Genomic DNA, 25,179 nt, shown 5'->3' with positions numbered 1-25,179 from the left:
TACACTTGCTTATATCGTGATAATAGCTAGTTCAAGAACGAGTAATTATAAATATTTGAAACCTATCACAAAACCTCGCGATCAAGTTTTTGGCGCCGTTGCCGGGGAACTAAAATATTAGGAACACTCAATTTTTATTACTTTAGCCATTTATTTTTTCTTGCAATTTAATTATTACTAATTAATTTACTTTTTGTTTCTCTTGGCAGGTTTTCCTAGTTTATGACTAGAAGAAACCCGTCAGGACCATTACTTTTTGACGAAGAAATCGATCACACAATTCGTAGAAACTAAAGAGAAATAAGGCGAAGCTTAAGATACACAGAGAACGAACAAGAAGACGATACTCAACCTTCAACCAAGGAGATGGCTGAAAACCAAGGCAATCAGCTACCACCTGCAATTGCGGCTAATCAAAATCTTGCTCCACGCACTATGTATGACTATGCTAAACCTTCTTTAACAGGAACTGAATCTAGTATAGTTAGACCTGCTATTGCTGTAAATAATTTCGAACTGAAACCTAACACAATTCAGATGATACAGCAGTTTGTTCAGTTTGATGGTTTGCAGGATGAGGATCCCAACACTCACTTGGCAAATTTTTTGGAGTTTTGCGACACTTTCAAAATTAATGGTGTTTTTGGCGATGCCATTCACCTTCGATTGTTCCCTTTCTGACTGAGAAACAAAGCTAAACAGTGGTTGAACTCGTTACCACGAGGGTCCATCACTACTTGGGAACAAATGACCGAAAAGTTTCTACTAAAATATTTTCCACCGGCCAAAACGGCTAAGTTACGTAATGATATTTCTTCTTTTGTGAAGATGGACTTAGAAACACTCTACGATGCATGGGAGAGATACAAGGATCTATTACGAAGGTGCCCTCAGCATGGGTTACCTCTATGGCTGCAAGTTCAAACGTTTTACAATGGGGTGAATCCCTCAATAAGGCAGATGATTGACGGAGCTGCTGGAGGAACCATCAACAACAAAACACCTGAAAAGGCTTATGAATTCATTGAAGAAATGTCACTGAATAATTATCAGTGGCAAGTCATGAGGACTAAGCCAACAAAAACAGGCGGCGTTTATAACGTCGACTTAGTTACTATGCTGTCAAATCAAGTAGAACTTATCAATAAAAAGATTGATGGTTTTCTTAGTTCTACGCAGGTACATCTAGTAATGAGGTGTGACTCAAGTGGAGGAGGTGTGCATACAGAATATCAATCCTTCAATCCTACAACCGAAGAGGAACAAGTCAACTATATGGGTAACAATAACTTTAGATCTCAAAATAACCCATACAATAATACTTACAATGCAGGTTGGAGGAACCATCCCAATTTCTCCTAGGGTGGTCAAGGGAATCAAAAGCCACGAAATCCTCAATAGCCACCTTATCAACAAGAGAAGAAACCGAACCTTGAGGAGATGCTCTCAAAATTCATATCAGTGTCAGAAACCCATTTCCAAAATACCGAGACAACACTTAAAAATCAAGAAGCATTGATCCAAGGACTCAAAACTCAGATAGGCCAGCTATCCAAACTAATCTCTGAATGACCACAAGGTAGCTTACCAAATAATACCGAACCTAACCCAAGGGAACACCTCAACGCAATTAGCACTCAAGATAAGGAAGGATTCATTGCGCCTGAGCCAAAATTGATGCAAGAAACTGTAGTAAGCAAAGGTAAAAGTGAGGTAAGTCATAACAAAATGGTGAATGAAGAATATAGACCTCGTGTCCCATACCCTAACACGACAAGGAAAGACCGCTCAGACGAACAATTTGGTAAATTCCTTAAACTTTTGAAAAAACTACATATTAACTTACCGTTTATTGAAGCTCTGTTGCAAATGCCGAATGCAATGAAATTTTTAAAAGAGCTTTTAGTAAATAAGTGGAAGTTGGACGAAGCATCGTATGTGGAGCTAAACGCAGTCTGCTCAGCTATTCTACAGAATAAGCTACCCCACAAATTAAAAGATCCAGGGGGTTTTACAATCCCTTGCTTAATCGGTAGTTTAGATATAAGTCATGCATTAGCTGATTTAGGGGCCAATATTAACGTCATGCCTTACAAAATGTTTAAGCAACTAGGTCTTGGGAAACCTAAACAAACTAGGATGAGCATTCAATTGGCAGATAAAACTATAAGATTTCCTAGGGGTATTATTGAAGATGTACTAGTGAAAGTAGATAAGTTCATATTTCCCGTTGATTTCGTTGTTCTAGACATAGAGGAGGATAATAACATCCCTTTGATTTTAGGGAGGCCCTTTTTAGCAACTGCTAAAACAATTATTGATGTTGGCACAGGTGAGCTCACGCTTCGCGTAGGAGACGAAACACTCACCCTTCAAGCTCGCAATTCTGACAACACATCGGAAATTGAAGGTGATCATCTAAACCATTCTATTAAAACTGATCACATGATACAACCCACTTTGTAAGAAATAAGTCTGACGGAAATACATGAGCCACTCTCAAACAATAGTAAAGGATCTATTCATAAAGAACGAAGGCTACGGATAGAGGAGCTAGAAGAATGGCGAGCACATAAACCGACAATACAAGATAAACCGAAACTATGCCAAAACGAGCCCGATACCTCTCGAAATCAACTTAAGGTTGGTGATAAAGTCTTACTAAATGCTGCAGATCCCCACATAGTTACTACCACACCGAATGAGGAAATCCCTCTTACGGTACTCAGTATTTTTCCATTCGGTACGGTGGAGGTGAGTTATCATAGGTTCGGTACTTTTAAGGTAAACAACACTCGTTTAAAACCTTATTTTAATGAGACTGATAGCAGGAATGAGGAGTATAAACTCCTCGAACCACCATGACCATACAAGAGGTAAGTCGAGCTTAGACTATAAATAAGCACTTCTGGGGAGGCAACCTGAGCACTAACATTATTAATTTCTTTAAATTTTGGTATTTAACTCCTAACCTACTAATAGAGATCTTGAATACAGGTGTTCCCACAGAGACACGGCTAGGGCAAAAGATTTCCCCAAAACGGGCTATGATAAAACACCACGGCCATATGACATGGCCATAGTCGAGCCTGCCAAAACAACACGGGCGTGCGACAGGCCCGTGTCTAACACTCGTGGTTGAACCTGTTAAATTAACACGGGCGTGGAGCTTGAACACACGGGCATGGGAGAAGCGAACAAAGCTAGACACGACCATGAAACACGACTGTGTGAACCCACATGCCCGAGGAACACAGGCATGTACTAAATGTCAAACGTACCCAAATTTGAAATTCGCAAATCATACGGGCTGAAATTGGGGAACACGGGCATGTGCCATGGCCATGTGCCCCAAAATCTATAAATACCCTGCACTATTCACCTTCTTCCCCATTCAAAAACCCTAACCCTAGCCACTGTAACTCCACACGGCCCCCTGCCACACCCGTGTGCCACCTTCAACATCGTTTTTTATGCCCAAACTCTCTCCCTTAGCGTTTGTTTACTCTCTTCACTTCTATTCTACTGAGTACTAATGCTTATTATTACAATAATTTTCATTTCTTTTGAACTATCTTCCATTTTCGTTCATTACTTTATCATTTAGTTTGCGCTTTGAATTAGTTATTATACATTGCATGTTAAATAAAGTGATTAGGAAACTTCATACCCATGATTTTACCATGCTCATTCTTATGATATTCCTATGACCAATATCACTCATGTAATTTGCATTGTTCAATTATGTCTTAAACATTTCATGTTGCTAGGAAAGCTTCAATCTTTTACACATGCCATTACTACATACAATGACAAAGTCATGAAATTATTAGAGTAGTTATGTTGGTTGTGGCTGAAAGTCTGCTTTTTAATTGGAAATTGTATTTCTTTTACTTCGACCACTCATTAAAATGACTTGATGATTCTAATCACAGGTACCATGTCATCGTTAAGAGGAAAGAAAACCACCGTACCTACTTCAAAGAAGAGAAAGGGAGCGTCCTCTTCCACGGGCCCAACCGTGAAACTCGATCACCCTCTCCTACAGTTTCCCCAAGGGCCCCAGGAAGAGTTGTTCCAAATACTTCCGGCTGACCCTTAATTACGGGCCGCTACATCGACTGGGCTGCCGTAGAACAAGTCCAGATGGCTAACGCGATTCGGGCTTTCCTAACCACTGACCCTTGGGAGCTATTCTTCGGGATTATCGAGCCGACATACCTTGAGCTCACGATGGAACTATGCTCAACGTTCCATCTCTAGACCGTAATGACAAGGTATGATGATCCTGGCATAGTCCAGTTTCGCCTAGGCAAATTAGTCCGACAGCTAAGCGTCCTAGAGTTCGGTGCTGCTCTAGGCCTATATACGGAGCAGTTTCGAGAGGAGAATGAACTACATGCTCTCAATCACCACATACATTTCTCTCCTTCGAAGTGCTGGCACACTTTGGCCCCTAGCACGGCCTCGTATAATCCTAGCCGCTCCTAGGCATTAGTTCTCCCACCATCCCTGAGGTACTTACATGCTATTTTAGCTCACACGATTACAGGGAGGCGAGAGAGCACTAGCTTCAACAACACCCACGACGTCTACTTCCTATGGTGCATGTCACAAGGGCACGTCATCGACCTTGCCTCTTTCATTGCCCTTGCGATTCAGCACCAGATAGAGCGGCATCGGAAAGGGGTTATCTCCATTGGCCCCTACGTGACTAGGCTGGCACGACACTTCGGGCTCTTTAATACAACGGCCCAAGAATCATCCTTCACCCTCATCGGCCAGATGTTTCCACAAGGCATCTCGAGCATGCTTAGCATGAGGATGATCGAGAGGCGCCGAGGAACCTACCCTCCCCAGTATCGTTTCACCCAATCTACCGAGGAGGAGGCCTATGAGGACATTCCTGACGATGTCCTCCCATAGCACGAGGGCCCACCGACTCAGCCACCACCACCCTCTCGTCCAATTCATACAGCGGCTTCATATGATAACTCATACATAATTCAATGTACAATATATAAACACAATTTAGTTACACGAACTTACCTCGACTTTCTCTTTGCCCTGACCTAAAGTCGTACGAGTTTTATCTTGATCTAAATGGATAAATTTAACTCAATTAAATATGTAATTTATTCAATTTAACTCAAATCATATTTTAGAAAAATTATCATTTTACCCCTATACTTTTAATTTCTTTGTAATTTAGTCCTTAGCTCATAAAAATGGAAATTTATGCAATTTCACCATAACCCATCATAGTCGAATATCAATTAGATCCCTAGAAAGCCCTATATCTCATTTATTTTACAATTTCACCATGTAAAAATTTCTAGTTTTCAATCTAGTCCCTATTTTTCAATTTCATCAAAAATCTCTTAACAAAAGTTGTTTATATAACGACAACCATCCAATTTCTTCCATCTAACATAAAAAAAAAAATAACTATATTCATTCATGGTAAAACTCTAATAGTTTAACAGGTTCACAAGTTAGTCCTTAGGGTAGCTAGATTAAGCTACAACGATTCTGAAAACATAGAAATAATTAAAAACGGGACAAAATATCTTACCAATCAAGCAAAACAAGCATGGTCAAACCCTAGCTATGGTTTCTCCATGTTAGAATCGGTTGAAGTGTTTTTGTGAAGAAGATGGACATATAATTCTTTTGTTATTTTATCATTATTAATTATTTTACCTTTATAACCTTATAAAATATTACTAATTTCAAAAATACCAAGCCAATACATTCCACTATCACCGTTTATGGTCTAATTACCATATAAGGACTTAAACTTTAATATTCTATAGCTATTTAATACCTTTAGCTATTAGAACTCAACTTTTGTACTTTAAGCGATTTAGTCCTTCTTATCAAATTGAGCATGTAAATGGTAAAATTTCTTATCAAAATCTTTATACAGTACTACTATCATGTCGTAGGCAATATAATAAAAAAATAAATTTTTTGACTACAGATTTGTGGTCCTGAAACCACTGTTTCGATTTCACTGAAAACGTGCTCTTACAAATCTTCCCCTTAAAGAGATTTTCATCCCCAAAAATCTTACCAGAAAAGAGGTTTGGATATTGTTTTCTCATAGTTTCCTCAGGTTCCTAGGCTTCTTCTATTCTGTGTTGTTGCTAGAGAACTTCTACTAAAGCTAAGTTCTTGTTTCTCAATTCTTTTATTTTTCATGGCAGAATCCTAATCGGTTCCTCACTGTACGACATATGAAAGGTTTGATCGATACCGTCATAACATAGACATGTCAAAGACATTATGAATCTTTTTTAATTCTAACAGTAAAGCTAATCGATACGCAACAGGTCTAATTCTTTCAATAATCTCATATGGCTCAATAAATCGTGGACTTAGCTTTCATTTGCTACCGAACTGAATAACTTTCTTCCAGGGTTGTACTTTCAAGAATACTCTATCACTGACTTGAAGTTCTATGAATTTACATTTAAGATCCACATAAGATTTCTGATGATTTGAAGCTGCTTTCAAACAATCTTGGATCATTTTTACTTTTTCTTTAGTCTCACGAATCAAATCAACCCTGTGTATCTTTTTCTCGCTGAGGTCAATCCAATATAACAGAGTTCGACATTTATGACTATACAAAGCTTCATACGATGCCATCTTTATGCTCAACTGAAAACTGTTGTTATACGCGAATTCAACCAACGGTAAATATTTCTCTTAGTTTCCTTAAAAATTTAATACACAGCAACGAAGCATATCTTCGAGAATCTAAATTACATGCTTAGACTGACCATTTGTCTCAGGATGAAATGCAGTGCTAAAATGTAATCGCCTACCTAAAGCTTCCTATAACTTTCTCTAAAATCATGATGTAAACCACGTGAGTAATCTAACAATCTCAGATATGTATAACTTAGATAATTTCTCAAGGAAGTAATTTGTACGTACCAGAATAATATGTGCTGACTTTGTCAAACGATCAACGAAGACCCAAATGGCATCTTTCATTTTCGGAGATAGGGGTAAACCGGATACGAAGTCTATAGTAATTTGATCCCATTTCTACTCTTGTATCATCGCTGGCTGTACTAATCCAAAAGGTACCTGATGTTCAACTTTAACTTTCTGACATATTAGACATCTCGATACAAAGTCAGAAATCTCACGTTTCATTCCTAACCACCAATACATCTGTTTCAAATCACTGCACATCTTATTACTTCCCAGATAAACAAAGAAGCTACCACTATAAGCTTCGTGCAAGATTATCTGAATGAGCTCTAGATACTTCGGTACACAAATTCTACCTCTAAACAATAAGCAATTAGCAGGTCTTATCTAAAATTCTAAATCAGAAGTCGACTTATCCTATGCTCACTTAGCTAGCAATTCAACATCGCATTTCTGAGCTTTACAGATCTACTGTAAAAACATCAGTCCAGCTTTCAACTCGGCTAAGATTGAGCCATCATCAAATAACGTCAGTGGCATATTCATCACTCGTAAAGCAAATAAAGACTTTCTGCTCAAAGTATCAGCAACTACATTCATTTTTCCCGGATGATAATCAATGATAAACTTATTATCTTTTAACAGTTCGAGCCATCTGCACTATCTTAGATGCAAATATTTCTGTGACATTAGATACTTCAGACTCTTATGATCGGTAAATATATGACATCTTTTGCTGAACAAATGGTGTCACCAAATTTTCAACGCAAACACAATAGGTGCCAAATCTAGGTCATGTGTCAAATAATTCTTTTTGTGCGGCTTTAACCAAATGTAGGTCATGTGTCAAATAATTCTTTTTGTGCGACATTAACTGTCTGGAAGCATAAGCTATTACTTTGCCTTCCTGCGTCAGAGCACAACCTAAACCATTTAAAGATGCATTGTTATAAATCACAAATTCTTTACCTGATTCAGGCTGGACGAAATATGATGCCTCAATCAACAGTTCTTTTATCTGATTAAAACTTTGTTAACATTTCTCAGACTATTCAAATTTCACATTTTTCCGTAATAGTGGCTTCATCGGTGTAGTTATCATTGAAAACCCTTTGACGAATCATCACAACTACCTAATCCAAGAAAACTTCTAACTTCGGATACGTTTCTTGATAGTTTCCAATCAAAAGGTGTTGAAATTTTACTCGGATTAACTCTGATGCCTTCAGCCGATACTATATGTCCCAGAAAACTGACCTCTCAGAGCTAGAACTCACATTTGCTAAATTTAACAAAAAATTGTTTGTCTCATAGGGTTTGCAACACAATTCTCAAATGTTCAGCATGCTCGACCTTATCTTGTGAATATATTAGAATGTCGTCAATAAATACCACAACAAATCTATTTAAATACGGTCTGAAGATTCTGTTCATCAAATCCATAAATACTTTAGGTGCATTAGTCAAACCAAACGGCATCACAAGAAATTCATAGTGTCCATACCTGGTTCTGAATGCAGTTTTTGGCACATTCGATTCTTTAACTCGTAGCTGATAGTAGCCAAAACAAAGATTAATCTTTGAGAATACTGTTGCACCATTCAACTGATCAAACAGATCATCAATTCACGGCAACAGATATTTGTTCTTGATTGTAACCTTGTTGAGCTGACGGTAAGCAATGCACAATCTCATCGATCCATCCTTTTTCTTAACGAATAAAACAGATGGACCCCAAGGTGAGAAATTGGGTCGAGCAAAACCCCTATCTGTCAATACTTGCAGCTGTGCTTTCAACTCTTTCAACTCAGTAAGAGCCATTCTATAAGGTGTTATCGATATCGGTGATGTCCCCAATACTAGTTCAATAGCAAACTCAACCTCTCTAATCAGTGGTAATCCAGGTAACTCCTCTGGAAATGCATCAGGATACTCACAAACCACTAGCACTGATTCAATTTTCGATTTAGACACTTTAGTATACAATACATAAGAAAGGTAAGCATTGCAACCTTTTCTGACATATTTCTGCACTGACATAGCTGATATAACAATAGACAACCCACTCACACTATCTGTTTCAGTACAAAACATCTCACTATTTTAACATTTCAATACAATAAGCTTTCGTCTACAGTTTACAACAACATTGTGTAAAGTTAGCCAATCCATGCCCAAAATCATGTGAAATTCATCAAACGGTAATAGCATCAAATCAGCCAGAAAATTGTATAGCCAATCCATTCCTAAAATCATGACAAATTCATCAAACAGTAATAGCATCAAATTAACCAAAAAATTGTAACCCCGAGTCATCAAAGGACAGTTCTTGCAAACTTTATCAACTAACACACACTAACCTAAAGGGTTCGATACTTTAACCACAAATTTAGTGGACTCAACAGGTAAATTCTTACTAGATACTAAATCTGTCCATACATACAAATAGGTTGATCCTGGATCAATCAAAGTAGTAACATTAGTATAAAAAATAGAGAAAGTACCAGTAATAACATCTGGCGCAGAAGCACCCTTTCAAGCACCAATAGCATAAGTCCTAGCTGGTGCTCGTGCTTTAGATCTCACAACAGAATCTTTTGTTATACCACGACTGCCACTCACATTTTTTGGATTACGAGGTGGTCTACCTCTCGTAGCAGTGTTGTTGGGCCTCGTAGTTTGAGCTTTTTCTTTCTCGGATTTCTCTGGGCAATCATGAAGATAATGCTCGAAGGAATCATACATGAACCATGCTCCGCTCTTCAGTTGACACTCACTATAATGTGGTATTTTATAGTGCTTACACTCGGGTCTAACATATCTAACACTACCCACACTTGCTACAGATGTAGCTTGAAGTTTAGGACTTGAACTTCGATTACATCTGTCTCTACTAGAATACCCCACTGAAGTTGTAGAACGATTGTGATGTTCTTTTGATATTTTTGATGTTGATTGATATGACTTCCCAATCGATCTCTTTCTCGAGTCTCTAGCTTCAAAATTAGCTTGTCTTTTCTCTTTACTCAATTCCTCGACTTTGTACGCTCGATCAACTAAGACAACAAATTCTTTCAACTCAAGAATTCTGACGAGAAGCTTTATATATTCATTCAATCCTTCCTTGAGCCTATTACACATGGTAGTCTCAGTTGGAATACATTCACGAGCATATTTACTTGGTCTAACAAATTTTCACTCGTACTCTAACACAGCCATACGACCCTGTTTGAGCTCAAGAAATTCCTTACATTTCTGATCTAGAAATCTCTGACTAATGTATTTCTTTTGAAACTCAGTTTGAAAGAATTCCCAAGTGATCTGCTCTCTCAGCAAAATAGAAATCAATGTATTCCACCACTGATAAGCTGAATCTTTCAACAACGATACTGCACACTTAACACATTTAGCCGATGAACAAGATAGTTAATCAAAAACCTTAATTGTATTCTCTAACGAGAATTTTGCTCTCTCGGGATCATCTTCAACAGTAGCTCTAAATTCTTCAGCCCCGTACTTACGTATCTTTATCAATAGGTGGCTTACTAACTCAATTTGGTTCTATACCTTGAGGAATAATGGGGTCCAATTGGGGAGCCGTAGGGGGTGGAGGTTGTTGAGCGACCAAGTTTGTCCGTACGAACTCGGTAAACCGTTCACTCATCATTTGGAATAAGGCTTCCTCAGCCTCTCCTTCCCGGCCATCAGATACGGACCCTGTACCACTCGATCCTACTCCTCAAACGGAGGCTTGATCATTGCTTTTTACTTCATCACAGTCAGCTCGGTTGGATGTCATTGGTATATGAAAACATGTTTTAAAATGGTCAGGAGATATCCCACTATCAAAGGTTATATAATGGCATATATAGCTAGACTCGTACACATTACGTTCAATCTGAGAATCAACTAAATTGTAGCTCTGATACCAATAAATGTAGCACTCTTAACTCATATCCGTCGCCAAAACAGGGTTACAGAGTATTACTGAAGTTTTTAAATCAAACGAACATAAATTTCAAACATTACAAATCATATCAATAATCATATTAAAACCAATCTATATCATACTTGTAGTCCCTTATACGAGCCTTCAACGCCCTAAAAATATGTTAGAAACAAGTCGGGACTAAATCAGAAACTTAGAGAATTTTTCAGAAAATAGTGAAAATTTTAAACACTGCAGGGGTCACACGGCCAGGAGACATGCTTGTGTCTCAGGTCATTTGGGCAGTCAAAGTAGAGACACATTATCGTGTCCCAACCTATGCAACTCACTGACTTGGGTCACATGGCCAAGCCACACACTCATGTGCCAAGCCGTGTACCCTTCGAAATAACCTCACACAATCGTGTTAGGCCGTGTAATAGCCTGACTTGCAACCCTTTGAAAGCTACAGGGGACACATGACAGTTTCGCCTGGCCATGTGTCACATACGAGTAAGACACACACCCGTGTCTTTGCCCGTGTGGACGAAAATAGGCTATTTTACAAGCCATTTTTCACACCTGTTTGGGTATGTACCTACACCCAAAATTGAACATATATACAAGCCATAACAGGCTCCAAAATCATGCATAATCAAGCTATATACATAAGATATACTAACATACAACCTATATGCCCATAAGCACCTCAAATGACAACATGTAAACATGTATAACCATTTAAACAATTTGGCCAAAATGATCAACTAACTTCCAACTATGTTTGCATCAATAAATACCATAAATTTCACTTACCAAAAACATACCCAAATGGTACTAGATATACTAATCAACCACTAACATCAATAGTCATATAAGTCATTCAAAACAAAGTACCAATTCACAACATTTCCAACAAGTTACAAACCATATATAATATGCATATTCAAACTATAACTTCATCTTCCATAATTCAAGCATATCATGCCAAATATCATCCATATTAAGGCTAATTACATGCAAAAACCAAATTCATTTGAACACCAAAATACTATAACTCAAGACAAACCAAATAATCATTTCAACAACCAAAAATATAGGCCAACATTAGCCAAAATACTTATGCATGCCATTATAACCAAAATTAAACATCCAAAAGTATCGATAGAGCCGATGGATCGTGTGATACAGCCTTACAAGATTCCAACCCGAACGAGCTTCTGATGCACTATAAGATAGGGAAAATAACACATAGTAAGTATATAAACTTATTAAGTTCGTATAATATAAAACACAACTTACCGATAGATACATATTAGGTAAGATAAACATGGCATAATCCAACTATACTTGGCAAAAGCTTAATCATGTACACCAAACATGGTAGCTATATTAAACATATTATAAGGCATTAAGAACATGGATGAGCACAACATTTATTCATGTAGCATATACATATATCATCCATTTCTACTTTTAATAGACCATGAAATAACATTTCAATGTAGTTCACATGTGTCCCTATAATAATCTGCATCGAACTCTTACCATTTTGTTTCACAATAATGCCCATTGAACCCTTTAGAATACCGTTGGATACTTGAGATAGCTCACACATAGTGTGCTAACTCATATAACTGTAATCCGTCAAATCCTGTACATGTATGCTCACACGAGCCATGAATCAGAATGTTCACATGAGCTACGAATATGGGCTTGCTCACACGAGTTATGGGTCGAAACGTAGCTACATGATGTTGCTTAAATGATCTATGGAGTATCGGCAACACATGCCAAACCTCAGCCATCAGTAAGACGTTTAGGACCAGCACTCGAATCATGTAAACCCTAATGACATATCATTTGTATCCTATGAATTCCTAAGGTTCAAACGGGGCTCAGTAATTGTCGTACGTCATTGGATATACAATTGTGTATACATATTGTAATAGGCCAATTTCAGTGAAATCGGAATAGTGGTTTCGAGACCACAAAACCCATAAAATGCAAAAGTTAAATTTATTTTAATTTTATTACATGATCAACAATATGTTAGAAATGGTCAACAATATGTTAGAAATGACATTTGAAAATTCTAGTAATAAATTTTTATCGATTTAGTGCTTAATTACGGGATGGACTAAATCCCATAAAATGCAAAAGTTAAATTCTAGTAGCTAGAAGGACTAAATAACTATGGAATTCAAAACTTGAGGTCTTTATATGGTAATTAGACCATTAAAGAAAAGCATGTAGATATTTTGGTGACTCATCCATGAAAATTTAGAAAAAAGGTAAGGACTAAATTTGAAATTGAAAAATATTTAATTAATTAAAAATATGATAAAATATATCATCTTATTTTTCTCATCTTTTTTCCCAAAATTCTATGAAAACCCTAAGAGAGTGAGAAGAAACTTTCATGGCTTAATTGGGTAAGTTTTCTTATCTCGTTTTTAGTAATTTTGATATTTTTGAAACCATGATAGCTTAATCTATCTATTTGGAGGATCAATTTGAAAAGTTATCAACATATGGAAATTAGGTCATGGATGAATATGCTGAAATTTTAAAATTTATGGTAGAAAATTAAAGGTTGTTGATAGATAAACAACTTTTACAAAGTGATTTTGATGAAAACATGATTTAAGGACTAAAATGTAAAGTTGTGAAAATTGATGAAAAATTCTAAAATTTATAGAAAATATGTGCTGTAAATTTTATGTTGAAATTTTGGTTAAGCTTGGCCAGGGACTAAATTGCATGAATTTAATTTTCGGAGCCGAGGGATGAAATTGGAATTTATGAAAAAGTTAGGGGCAAAATGGTAATTTTCCTAGGTTATAAATTGAGTCCAAATAAATATGAAATGTGTAAATTTGATGATTAAAAACACAAATTTGAGGTTAGATTGAGGAAAAGGAAAATTTCTGATTAGTAGATTATTTACACAAACATGTGTCGAGGTAAGTTCGTCTAACTTAATTGGGCATGTAAATATGTTAACTTGAATGTTATGACTGTATGCAATATGATTTATTTTTATCTGAATTTTATAAATGCGTGAAATGATTACATGTTCGAAAATATTTGAAAAAGGGTAAAGTCTCGTTTGAATATTAAATTTCGATGGATAAATGTGATTGCCTTATAAAACAAGGTCTTGCATTTGTTGCTGACAGGATTTAGCTCAGACGAGTAATCCTATTGATCTCATTATTGAAAGGATTTAGCCTAGATGGTTAATTTGATATAATCCCTCTCGAGCATATGTTATAATTAGGATTTAGCCTGGACTATTAATTCTAATTGAGCTCTTCTGAGCATACGTTGCATAAAGGATTTAGCATGGACTAGTAATCCTATAATACGATATGTGGCTCGAGAGTGTGTTCTTGATCAAATGCCCTAATGGGTACTCTTGAATAAGAATTGACGGGTTATTGAATTGTACACCTTGAGTGTACTACTTGAGTATCCATCGAAATTCCAATGATTCAATGGACAAAACTCTTGGCATGATGAAGGAATTATGAGATGAAATGATAATACCTTAAACGAATATTGCATGATGAGGTCATCTATGTTTACTTGATGTATATGAAAATTTTGTGACTAACATGTTTGGTTGAATGCATGTGTAACACCCCAAATGTGGCCTAGAAGTTAGTCCCAAATCTGACGTGTCACATTGAAGAGTTTTTCGAAAACCATGTTTTCATTGAAAACCTTTCTTTTTTGAAAACTTGAGTAAAATCCCAATTGCGTTAGTTTATTTTATAAGTGGTACATTGAAAAGTTATTAATTCTATTCCCAAAATTTCTTTTAAGTTGTAGAAGCTAATTTTAAAAATAACTGATTTACGAAAACATGATGTTAACCATTCTGAGAATGTTGCGGAAACATAGTGTTGTTTAAAAAAAATTATAAATCAAAGTAAGTAAAACCCAAAGTTAATATCCAAAAACTTTAAGAGGCCTTATTACAAATGTTGAAAACCCAAAACGGAATCTAAAACATAAATAAAGTCCAAAGACAGTCGTGTGGCCATCTCCGAGTCCCTCGCAGGACCGATCCTCTTAATGTTGGGGATTACTTGCACAGTTAATAAACGGGGTGAGTTTATGAAAACTCAGTGTGTAATCCCCTTACTAGAGTAATAGTTAGTATACCGAAATAGAAACAAAAGCAGTCTGGGCCAGAGCCTTTTAACAGTAATAGTACAGTCCAGTTCAAAGCATACGTGGGCCGAAGCCCACTACAATATCATTTGGGTCACAGCCCCTAACAGAATCAATTGGGCCTAGCCCAAACCAATAACAGAACAAGTGGGCCTAAGTCCAATACAGTGACAGATATCATAAGTAGATAGGCAATAGTATGAGGATGCATACCACCCCGATCTAGCCAACACACCTCCCGTACCAACCCTACACTTACGTGGGGATAAAATCGACCCACCCAGTCAGCACACCAATTTTAGCACCGATTGCAGCACTAACCGAAATCGCAGAAAAGCTACTAGTATATATGAGGCTCTAAGCCTTTAGTAACGGTATTATAATTGGCACAAAGCCATCGGTAACTGTATCATGTTTGGCACATAGCCATCAGTGACGGTAATATAATCGGCACACAGCCTTGGGTATATATGATCGACACAGAGTCATCAATAAGTATGTTAGGCACATAGCCACGAGTAAATACGTTTGGCACAAACCCATAGTCAAGATGGCACAAAGCCATTTTTAGGTTGGCACAGAGCCATAATCAGATTAAGTGGCACAAAGCCGTCCATCGGTCCATAATCGTCTCGTGCGACCCGTGCGATCCTGTCAGAACTTCCTCTGTATCAATGTCCCAACCCCATGCAATATATCGTGTATGTGATGCTCAATCATCACACATGTATGCAAAATGGCCATGCTCAGTAACAATCATTTAAACATATATTAAAAGCATATCAGTCATACAACCACCGTCAAGTCAGTTAAAACACAATCATACGATCACAGTCAAATCGGTCAAATTCATAGCCTAAGTCAGTCATTTACCCATAAGGGCAAAACAGTCATTTTACCCTACAGGGGTATTTCGATAATTTTACAACCCAGGGGTATTTCAATAATTTTACAAATAGGGGGTCTTAATGACCCAACTAAGGGTCCATTGTCGCCTCGAGTGACCTAAGTAACCTAAACAGACATAACGGTGCAAGTGGGCCTAAGGCCCATTACTCGGCCCAAGTAGACCCACACGCTCATGTGGCCCATTTAGCCCAAATTTAGATATGGCTATGTGTACACTATAGCCCGGTTCATTAATAGTCACTTACCGTAGATTCTATCCGTGTAGGCCCACGAGATCATTGGGCCCACACAACCCATTTCGGCCCATCGAGGCCCAAAACAACCTAAGTCATGTCCGCGACATGACAAGTCTATCTACTTCCCGCTTAACAACAAAATTTACCCACGCGGGCCCACGGGCCCATTGGGCCCATATGTCCCACTTAACCCAGAACTATTCATGGTTGTACGAACGACGTTGCCCAGTCCAAAACTTACCACATAACATACATTTTATCCGTGTGGGCCCACAAGCCCATTGGGCCCACATGACCTAGTCCAGCCCAACGTGGCCCAGAACGGCCTATGCCATGTACGCGACATGACAAGCCCAACCATATTCCACCTAGCACTTGATTTAACATAAACGGGCCCATGAGCCCATTGGGCCTATTCAGCCTATTTTGTAGCCCAAGTGGCTCACCACGGCCTAAGCCCACAAATTCAATCATGGTGGCCTTCCTCGTTGTACGCCCATGTTCCGTGAGCTCGGTTCACCACATGCTTGATCGCACGCTCGTGTGGCATCATATGCTATATTTCCAGCTTTTCTGCATTTTGCCAATCTACAGTCATAGCAGAGTAAACAATACACACATTTTCGACTTTTCAGCGGATTACCAAAACAAGGCATACGATTACACACATATTTATGGCCTTTACACCTATTACCGCTTACAGAGTATAGATACACACATGTTTATGATAAGTGAGCAAATCCCACGACTCTAAACCTAGATTCAATCATAACCCCACGTTAGTCCTTTAATCGTTAAAATTAACACCTTTACATAGCACCTGATTCCAAAATGGTACTGACTGCCTACCTTGGATAGCAACCGATTCCTCTCTTTAACCACCGATCAAAGCCACCTTCCAAAACTTGACAAAATCTGTATAGCATTACCACCTTGTTAACTAAGACCGTGAATGACAAAGATTAGATACAAAAGAACAACAACTTACCACTATTTAGGAGTATTCAGCCTCTTAAGGTACACTCTAGGATTTGAGTCCCACGAAAAATTGTCACACTCCTATAGAAAACGATGGATGAAGATAGTGTTAAGGAGGAAACTTATATCGACAAAGAGAGAAAGAGGGAGAAGAGTAGCCCTGAACCCAAACAAAATCAATTACCTTACTCAAGTGTAGAGGGATTCGATTGTAAACAGAAAGACAATTGGCAAGCCGAGAAAAACCAAATGAGTGGCGAGAGAGAGGAGGCAAGTGCTATTCAGCTAAACCATAAAGAAGGAAAACACAATTGAGAAAAGGAAAAAAAGAGAAAAAGAGACCAAAAGCTATTCGGTCACGTAAAACAAATGAGAGAGGAAGAGGGTGGGAAAATTCGGTTCAGAAATGAAAGAAAATAATAGCCACAAACACGCAAGAATAACTCATATATCCGGCCTTTCAATTTTATACTAAAATGGCAAAAAGGTAAAAAGGTTGCATGAATAGTAAAATTCCAGAATATACATAACAATATAGAGAAAAGAGGAAAAAAACTGAAAATAAAGAAAACTTGAAATGGAACAAAAGAATTCGACACCCTAGGAAAAAAAAGATCTTATGACTGAATTTGTACAATAGGGAGTTTAAATTTCGGAAATCAACCCTTCCTATTTCAAATTCCCTAATTTTCTCTTTGAATTAAGCCACCAACTGAGTTTGAATTATAAACAAACTCCTTCATCCAAATCTTCTTCCCTTGAAACACTCCCCTAAATCACTCAACCTTCAATTCAAATTTCCTTGAAACACTCATGACCAAGTCATCCACAGAGTCTCAGTCCAACTCCACCTCCTTCCATGGCCATCATTAAAAATAATCTTTATTTGCACAAGCGGGGATTCGAACCTCAGACCACTAGCTCACTTGTAACGCCACTTCCACTAGACCACATTGCTCCTTATGATATAAATTCATCAAAAATATTCTTAAAGCCTACCAATTAACATCAAGGCACCTTTAAGAGAAAAAACATAAATTTTTGCTAAAGCCCAGGTTTGAACCCAAGACTTCTCCAACACTCCCAAACACTCCTAATCACTTAACCACTATAGCAAACAATCAATTGTGACATTTCTTCCACACATAAACTTTTATGTGCAGTCTCCTAGCGGCTCCCACGCACAAGGCCCAATACTTCTAGGCCCAAAAATTCGGGGCTTTACACATGTGTTTAGGCAATTTTTTCAAGTTGATGGAAAACATGATATTGTATGCTTAGATTTAATAAATGGGATTGGTAAGTTTAGTTTCTGTTATACGAACTTGCTAAGCATGTAATGCTTACTAGATTTTATTTTCCCTATTTTATAATGTTTAGAAGCTCACGAAGTTTGAAGATTATTGGAGCATCATCACACTATCCACTAGCTTATTTTGGGTATTTATAGTAAAATCATTTTGGTATAATGACATGTATAGGCTAACTTGACCATAGATGGCTTAAATATGTGGTTTATAATCTAGGCATTGGAATGGCTAGTAATGGTTGTTTTTGATTTACTTGTAATGTCATACTGTTGTAGCTACATATATGTTAAATGGTTGATCAAATTATACTTAACATATGGAATATACCAAGGTAAGATTATAAATATGTATGCATGTAATGATATGCCATGTTGAATGATAGAGTTTGCTTAATTTGAATGTTTGAAATGGTTGGTATTTGGATGTGAGTTTAAGTGCATGCCATTGGTTTGATTGTGGGTGAGAAATGAAGCTAGAAATGGCTTTATTTCGTCTACACGGGTAGACACATGCCCGTGTGTCTAGATTGTGTGTGACACAAGGCCTGACACATGGGCGTGTGGCCGACCGTGTGCATAAGTCAGAGAGTTACACGAGTTTGAACACGGCCTGCAGCACGGGTGTGTCATAGGGTGACACAGGCATGTCCCTTGGACCACACGGGTGTGTGAGCCCTATAACTTAGAAAATTTTTGAAACGTCATGAAAAATTCTTATAGTTTTCGATTAAGTCCCGATTTTATTTTAATCCACATATTAAGCCTCGATGGTCTATTTAAGGGACGTTATGAATAATTTCGAAGGATGAATAGTAATTGATATAAATTATCTATAAATGTTCTAAAAAACTCTGGTAACACTCTGTAACTCTATTTCGGTGATGGATATAGGTTAGAGGTGTTACATTTAGTGGTATAAGAGCTACGGTTTAGCCAATTCTCTGATTTAACATAGCAAACACAAGTTTAACTATACATGCCATTATATAATTCGTGATAGTGTGATGTCTCCTGATCATTTTAAATGTGTTTTTCATATAGTAATGTCATCCAACCAAGCTAGAGCTGAATCTGAAGAAGCTGGGAGCAATGCTTCAGCTTCAGTTCAAAGAGTTGCATCGGCATCTGGTAGTGAAATGCCAGTATTTGAGGGCTAAAGTGAGGAGGCAAAATAGGCCTTCTTTCAATTGATGAATGAATGGTTTACTGAGTAATTAAGAACAAACCCTGCTGTACAAAAACCTCCCCTACCTACTACTCAACTGATTCCTAAGATGCCATAGGGTGCTGAACCTGTTAGAACTGGTAAGCCTCCGGTGGATAAAATCCGCAAGCATGGGCCAGAAGAATTTAGAGCTACCAGAGATGATGATCTGAAAAAGGCTGAATTTTGGTTGGAAAATACCATTCGGGTTTTTGTTGAATTATCTTGTACACCTACTGAATGTCTGGAATGTACAGTATCTCTACTGAAAGATACAGCTTATCATTGGTGGAATACCATAACTTCAATTGTACCGAGAGAGAGCGTTACATGGGAATTCTTCCAGGCTGAATTTAGAAAGAAATATGTTAGTCAGAGATTTATGGATCAGAAAGAGAAAGAAATTTTAGAACTCAAGCAGGGAGACATGACTATATCTGACTATGAACGAGAATTTGTTCGATTGAGCAAATATGCCAGAGAATGGGTTCTAACTGAGGCTGATATGTGTAAACACTTTGAAGAGGGTTTAAATAAAAATATCAACTCATTGATTGCAATTCTTGAAATAAAGGAATTTGCGGTATTAGTCGATCAAGCACACAAAGCTGAGGAATTGAGTAAAGAAAAGAAATAAGCTGAAAGAGAGGCTCAAGTTTCTAGAAAAATGATTATGAGTAAGTCACAATCATTTTCTTCTAAGAAAATAAAGAAGTATTATGATCATGTTACTGCCTCTACAGAGTATTTTAGAAAAGAGTGAGGCTCTCAACACTCTAACCCGAGGTCTTCATCGTCATCTATAACTAGTGTGGGTAGTGTTGGTAATCCCAAACCAACGTGTAAGCATTGCAACAAATTTCATTTTGGGGAATGCCGTTTGAGAAGTGGAGCTTGTTACCGATATGGTTCATTTGACCATTTTCTCAAAGATTTTTTAGAAAGAGTAGAAAAAAAAGAAACGGCTCCAAAGCTGAGTAATCCTATTTCGAGGGGTAGACCACCCCGTCACCCCGGTAATATTAGTTGTATTCGAGGTACTACTAGGGATACAATAGTTAAAACTGAGGCACGAGCACCTGCAACAACATATGATATTTGTGCTAGAGAAAATGCTTCTGCACCAAACGTCATTACTAGTACATTTTCTCTACTTGATACTAATATTACTGCTTTGATTGATTTTGGTTCCACACATTCATACATATGCACAAACTTAGTGTCTGTTAAAAATTTACCTATTGAATTCACTGAAGTTATGATTAATGTTTCAAACCCCTTGGGCTAATTTGTTGTGGTGGATAAAATCTGTAAAAACTGTCTGTTGATGGTAAAGGGTTATTGCTTTTTTGTTGACTTGATCTTATTGTCATTTGATGAATTTGATGTGATTTTGGGAATGGATTCGTTAACCCTATATGATGTAGTGGTGAATTGTAAACAGAAATATATCGTATTGAAATGTTAGAGTGGTGAATTACTTCATGTTGAATCTGATAAACTGGATGGATTACCTAATGTAATTTCAGTAATATCAGCACAAAAACATGCAAAAAGGATTATGATGCTTATCTTGCATATGTGTTGGATATTAAGTATCTGAGTCAAAGATTCAGTCATCCAGTTGTATGTGAATTTCCTGATGTATTCCCAGAAGAATTACCTAGTTTACCCCTGGATAGAGAAGTAGAATTCTCTATAGATCTTGTGCCGGGTACAACACCGATATCCATAGCACCTTACAGAATGACTCCTACTGAACTGAAAGAGTTGAAAGTACAGTTGCAAGAATTGATTGAAAGAGGTTTTGCTCAACCTAGTTTCTCACCTTGGAGTACACCGGTTCTATTTGTAAAGAAGAAAGATGGATCGTTGAGGATGTGCATTGATTACAGTTAGGTCAACAAAGTTACAATAAAGAACAAGTATCCATTGCCTCGTATTGATGACTTGTTTGACTAGTTAAAATGTGCCACTGTATTTTTGAAGATTGATCTCCGTTCTGGTTACTATCAACTATGGGTAAAAGATTCAAATGTGCTAAAGACAGCTTTTAGAACTAGTTATGGATACGATGAGTTTCTTGTGATGCCATTCGATTTGACAAATGCACCTGCAGTGTTTATGGATCTGATGAACATAATTTTCAGCCTATATTTAGACAGGGTTGTGGTGGTATTTATAGATGATATTTTGGTTTACTCCCGATATGAAAAGTAACGTGTGGAGCATTTAAGAATAGTGTTGCAAACTTTGCGAGTAAAAAAATTGTATGCTAAGTTTAGTGAATGTGAATTTTGGCTATGGGAAGTTAGTTTTCTTGGGCATATAGTATCTGTTGAAGATGCCAGGGTGGACCCGAATAAAATTTCAGCCATTATTAACTAGAAGCCACCGAAGAATATGTCTGAAGTTTGAAGTTTTCTGGGACTAGCTGGTTATTATCTGAGGTTTGTAATCTCTGATGACCCGTCTATTGCAAAAAGATGTAAAATTTAAGTAGTCTGATAAATGCCAACAAAGTTTTTACAGATTAAAAGCTTTATTGACAGAAGCTCCAGTGTTAGTTCAACTAGAATCGGGTAAGGAATTTATAGTTTACAGTGATGCGTTATTGAATGGTTTAGGCTGTGTTTTGATGCAAGAAGGTAAAGTAGTAGCCAATGCTTCAAGACAGCTAAAATCACATAAAGAAACTACCCGACACATGATCTTGAATTGGCAGCCATAGTGTTTGCATTGAAAATTTGGCGGCATTACCTGTTTAGTGAAAAATGTCATATATTCACTGGTCATAAAATTTTGAAATATTTGATAACAAGGAAAGATTAGAATTTGAGATAGCGTAGGTGGCTTGAGTTATTGAAATATTATGATCTGGTTATTGATTATCATCCTGGAAAAGCTAATGTGGTTGCAGACGCTCTGAGCAGAAAGTCCTTGTATACTTTGTGAGCAATGAATACCCGATTTTCATTATCTGATGATGGTTCAATTATAGCTGAGTTAAAAGCTAGATCAATGTTTTTGTATCAGATCTCTGAAGCTCAAAAAAATGATAGTAAGTTGCAAGCAAAATGGATACAAAGTGAATCAACTCTTGACTCAGAATTTTAGATCAGGACCGATGATTGTCTATTATTCAAAGGCAGAGTATGTGTACAGAAAAGTTTAGAACTAGTACAAAAGATTTTGAATGAAGATCATAATGGTAACATGTCTATCCATCCTGGTAATAATAAAATGTATAATGATCTGAAAAAGATGTACTAGTGGCCAGGAATGAAACAAGATATTTCTGAGTTTGTATCTAAATGTTTGATATGGTAGCAAGTAAAAGCTGAACATCAGTTGCCTTCTGGATTACTACAACAAGTTACGATAATAGAATGGAAATGGGAAAGAATTACCATGGACTTCATATCGAGATTACCCCTGTCTCTAAATAAGAAAGATGTCATTTGGGTGATTGTTGATCAGTTGACAAAATTTGCACACTTTATTCCGATATGTATGGATTATTCTTTGGACAGATTGGCTAGATTATATGTCTCTGAGATTGTCAAATTGCATAGAGTGCCTGTCTCCATTATTTTAGATAGAAAGCCTCGATTTACCTGTAACGCCCCATACCCGAGACCGTTGCCGGAGTCGAACATGAGTTGTTAACAGACTTAATTCCTTTATTTACACAGTTCATTTTAAAATTTCCAGACAAGCTGGTTAACTGCATCATAGTCACTTTAAAAATCATATCTCGAGTTCCAAAACTTAAAAACTAATTCCGTAAATTTTACCTGAAACTAGACTCACATATCCATCTACAAATTTTTTTCTAGAATTTTTGGTCGGGCCAATTAGTACAGTTTATTAGTTAAAATCTCCCCTGTTTTAGGGTTTGACTACTCTGACCTTCATGCATTACGACTTAGATATCTCCCTATACAGGGCTTGAATACTTATGCCGTTTATTTCTAATGAAACTAGAATAAAAAAGGAATCTGTACATATAAAGAATGACTTCTAATTATCTCTGGTTAATTTATGGTGAATTTCCAAAGTCAGAACAGGGGATCTAGAAATTGCTCTGGCCCTGTTTCACGAAAACTTAAACATCTCATAAAATACGGCTCATATGGTCGTTTCGTTTCTTTTATATGAAAATAGACTCATCAAGATTCGATTACATAATTTATTAATTATTTAATTACATTTTTACTATTTTTAGTGATTTTTAAAACTCACATCACTGCTGCTGTCAGCATCTACTTTAAGGTAAATCTCACCTATTTCATAGTTTCCATGATTCAACTAGCCACTTGATATACATAGCACCAAATATGATCATGATTAACCATTCCAATGGCTAGTCATTACCAAGCATTTCCATACCACTCAATAACCATATAGACAAAATGATTATAATCCTATGCTCAAAATATATAAGCCATTTTCGCATGGCTATCCGAATGTATACATTACCAAAAGGTACTTAATTAACAACAAAGGTCAGTCCTATACATGCCACTATCGAAGTTCAACTAAAAGAGTACCAAAAGGGCTTAGATAGTGTGGACGACTTCGACTTTGACAATCCCGAGTCCGATAGCTGACGAACAAAATCTATAAAACAGAGAATTAAAGAAACAGAATAAGCATTTAATGCTTAGTAAGTTTTGAGTAATGAAATTATTTACGTCTAAAGTATAGCGTTCATATGACCAAATGAATAATTGAATATATGCATATTCTCAAAATCATACTTACTTCACGTTCAACCGTTATATTCATACGAGAATCAAACCTATCTAAAGGCGGAAGATCGTTAATCAATTGGCGAATACTATTAAAAGGAATCAACTTTTCCGATGCATATCTGAAACATACCTTATCGTTTGGATTTTATGAGCATATTAATTGAAATTATTACAGCAAGATCGCTCATTTCGCACCCAAGTACCTTGAGGTTTAGCGGATATAGCAACTCGCACAAATGCCTTGGTCTTAGCCGGATATAGTCAATAGCACAAAAGCCTTGGGACTTAGCCGGATATAGTCACTAGCACAAATGCCTTCGGGACTTAGCAGGATATAGTCAATAGCACAAATGCCTTCAGGACTTAGCAGGATATAGTCACTAGCACAAAAGCCTTGGGACTTAGCCGGATATCATTCGAATAATCATGCACATATATCAATAAATCATGACACATCCATATTTCATTTTCATTACTAAAGCTCAAACACAAGACACTTATCAAACCTTACCAATTTCGGCTCAATAGCCACATACAAAGAGCATGATTTTGATTGGCTTTATAACATGATCTCTATACACATTCGGCTACCCGTCACAAGTATAACTAATCACCTCAATATATAATTCAAGTAGAATCATTATATCACCGTTTATTTGTTATGCTTATATGTCATGACTTAATCAAATCATAAACTAAGTTCCATTACTCAAAGACTTACCTCGGAT

General features: G+C 37.0%; 1 non-coding gene across 1 annotated transcript; it reads right to left on the bottom strand.

Annotated features, from left to right (window-relative positions):
• Positions 1–795: 795 nt before the first annotated feature.
• LOC128290838 (small nucleolar RNA R71) lies at positions 796–902 on the bottom strand. Its single transcript, XR_008280623.1, has one exon. It is a non-coding gene; the product is annotated as a small nucleolar RNA R71 (small nucleolar RNA).
• Between the last annotated feature and the right edge of the window lie 24,277 nt (positions 903–25,179).

This window comes from Gossypium arboreum, chromosome 3 (assembly GCF_025698485.1).
Source record: "Gossypium arboreum isolate Shixiya-1 chromosome 3, ASM2569848v2, whole genome shotgun sequence".
Lineage (NCBI taxonomy): Eukaryota > Viridiplantae > Streptophyta > Magnoliopsida > Malvales > Malvaceae > Gossypium > Gossypium arboreum.
This window is presented reverse-complemented; position numbering and strand designations above follow the sequence as displayed.